Genomic DNA, 3,316 nt, shown 5'->3' with positions numbered 1-3,316 from the left:
GCTCACTCACATCCAGTTTATGGAGAAGCCATCTCCACCTCTGACCTCTGTTTGGACTCGGATATATTGAGATTGGAGCAGGCCAAGGCCAGTAGGATTAGATGCTGGAGACGTGGAATACAGGTATTAAACAATAAACATACATTTCAAGCTTTACAGCCTTGCAGAAAGAGTTGTCTGCTCTGAAGACAGATAACTCTGGTAATTCATCTCACATAAACTTGACACTGAGGGGGCACAGGATTTCTGAAAGTCATTACCCTCTCCTTTATATAAACTGGTAAGCTGGTTCACTACACTCTAGCTCCAAGTGACATACAAGTGAACTTTAATTACCAGACTTTTACTTGTAACAGAGTATTTCTACATTGCAGTATTCATTGCAGTATACTTTAACTCAAATACAAATATGTATATAGTATGTGTATGTATTTGTTTTTAACCAGCATATCTGTAATACTGGAACATGGCTATCTGTATTGTATAAGTAGTGTGATTCGTTTGTATGCAGGTTGAACTGCTTACACTTTTTTTAATGACATCCAACATCTCTCATTTAACATTTCTCTGCTTTATTCGGACCTCCTTCCTTCATTGTGGCAACTACATTCGGCACAGTTAAAAACGAATGATACATCTCTCCATCAACATAATTATGTGACTCTCAACACAAGCCATCTTTTACAGTTCATGAAAACACTTTGCTATGACTTTGTCTCATGGCCAGTGACTGGCAACAATTACAAAGGGTTTTGTCTAACCTCACGTCACCAGGCTTTCTACCTCGGAGGAAAAGGTTTTGTCAAGTAGGCCTATATAATTAAGCCACACCCACTTAGTTTCAGGATACAGGAGATTTCCTCTGGAGTTGTGGGTGTGGGCTGAACGGTAGACAAACATACCCCACCTTCTTGTCTGGTAGCACACAGAGTCAGATAGTCAGTTATTCAGATTTCAGACAGACATGACAGTTGACACAGAGCTACAGAGCTCTTCCAACTAACACTCATACAGATGCACACGATCACACTTGAGAGAGCCCTGCCTGCAGACAGTACTGTACAGCCAAATTCTGCTACTGTTATCTACCGGGAGCTGCCCAGACAGAGAGAGGAGAGAGATAGAGAGGAGATAAGAGAAGAGAGGGTGAATTTAAATGTCAAGCTTGTTGTTGGACTGGTCTGCAGTGAAGTTTGGTCTCTGTGTGACCTGGACTCAACGGAACAAGTGGTTTGCATCGTTGCTCCAAGTTTTGCAAGTTCAGTGAAGTGTGTGTGGACATTTGGACTGAGTGGATAAGTTTAGGTAAACTATGATCTTTATACTCTTATTAACACTCACTGTACAGTCATGTCAAGTTGCACATTAAAGGTAGGATGTTTTGGTTAATAGTAATTTAGAGTGTTTGTTCATTCACAGGAGTCTCCCTGTCTCTCCAGCTCTTTAATTAACAGAAAAAAACATTTTCAGGTAGGTGACCTTTTCAGCCAATCAGGAGAGAGTACCCATTAACAGCTTCACTTTTACAGTGTTCCAGTTCCAATTGTGTCTGCTCATCTCTTTGTGTAATCACTTCCAATTCCACTTGATTAACCTGAAAATGTACTTTCTGTTTACTGAAGAGCTGGATCAAAGTCAAATATACCCCTGTTAGTGAACAAAATCTCATTAATTTCTATCATGACGAACTGAAGGAGCATTTCGCTGTTGTCGGGCAGAAACCATAACTTTTTGTGTTTTTTTGTTTGTAAATTAGTGCCACTGCCTACATTATCATACTACAGTGTCGCGCAACAATCTCAATAGTAGCAGATCCTCAAGATTGTAGATCTGCTACTTTTGCTATTTTTTTAATTTGAATCCTGAAGAGTAACAGTTTTGGACATTATGAGGGCTCCAATTGGCTGTGTTCACACTGCAGACAAATCCCCTTTGTTTCTCAGCTGTGAGTGTCCGTCAAAACTGTTCATTGAGAGCAATCAGATTAGATTTACGTGTTCAGACATTGCAGAAAATGTATGAATAATGGTATGGTCACATATAACCCCCTATTATGAAAATTGTTAGCACTCAGCAGTTTCTAAATGGTGGGGACCCATACATTTCTAGCAAAACATTCTGGCAAGTGGACTAATAGGCCAAATAATCAGATTATCAGCTGCCAGTATAAACATAGCCATTGTGTTTTGGACAGCAAGATTCTTCTATGTGTATGTTTAAAAAAATAGGAATGAAAAAAAAAAATCCAAAAAGGTAGCACATCCAAAAATGTAATAAATGGCGGACAAAGTACTCACATTTCCATTTATTTATTGGCACACACCAAAAAGGAACGCTTACGTGTTTCGGCTATGAAGCCTTCATCAGAGCAAAAAAATGTTATTTTATAGTTTCTAGTTTTGTTATGTGATGTGACTCCGGTATGTTGTGTTTGCTATAATATTTGCAGTGTTGCATTGGTCATTGCACACAGTACCACATCGTCTGCCACTGTCCCTAGAGATTTTTCAAGAGCACACGCTCATGCATCGATTAAGAACAACCCTTAAAGGGGCATTTCACAGCTGGAAGAAACTGTAGTCACTAGTATTTGTAGTAGATAACAGTAGCACAATTTGCAATTTGCACCCCATGGCCAGAAAAAGAATGGTCTGTGTGTTTGACTAGGGTTTGACTGGATTGCAGAGTGAAACAACATTTTCATGAAAGATTTTGGTCATGAAGATTACTACAATATCTAAAAACACATTACACACATATTTAATTGAATTGACATAAAAACCCTAGGAAAGTGTTTCTGTTGGCCTAAACATCATTCAAATAAGATCTGTTGCAAAAGTGGTGACCCTTTAAGGTCCTCAACAACGTTTACAAAGACTGCCGAGTGACGAGTGTCACACCAGCGTGTGTATTAACATAGGAATGAGCCATGATGATCAATGGTCCTTTGTGTGACCTGTAGTGTAGGTGTTAAGCAATGCGTGCGCGCCGTCTTTAAAGTTAGCGACCCACCAGAGATATAGAACACTTAATAATATATGGAAGTATTTATAAGGAATACAATACTGCAGTGCAGGTGGTGTAGTTAGTTATTGTAAATAATGTTCCACCATCAGCCTTCACAGCCTTCCATTGTTTTCACCAATATCTGACACAGTATAGTCTTTGGAAAACTACTTTACAAACATTTAAAATATACAAGAAACTAGATCAATTCCATAAACATGAGCGTCGCAGACTGAAGATTAAAGTGTATCAGAAGCAATTTTATTGTCACATCACAGGTTTACAGATCTGAAGAAGTGGGTGAAATTTA

The 3,316-nt window shown here is 38.9% G+C and overlaps 1 protein-coding gene across 1 annotated transcript in view; it reads left to right on the top strand.

The window, feature by feature from the left end:
* Window positions 1–978: 978 nt before the first annotated feature.
* ano7 (anoctamin 7) overlaps window positions 979–3,316 on the top strand; it is a gene marked incomplete at its 3' end in the record, with an annotated part of 28,873 nt that continues 26,535 nt past the window's right edge. The window contains exon 1 of the mRNA XM_080771998.1: window positions 979–1,305. The remainder of the gene's footprint in view (window positions 1,306–3,316) is intronic.

The sequence above is a fragment of the Protomyctophum bolini genome (assembly GCF_963924005.1).
Source record: "Protomyctophum bolini genome assembly, chromosome: 9".
NCBI lineage: Eukaryota > Metazoa > Chordata > Actinopteri > Myctophiformes > Myctophidae > Protomyctophum > Protomyctophum bolini.
The sequence above is the reverse complement of the archived record's forward strand: the minus strand, read 5'-3'. Positions and strand labels throughout refer to the sequence as shown.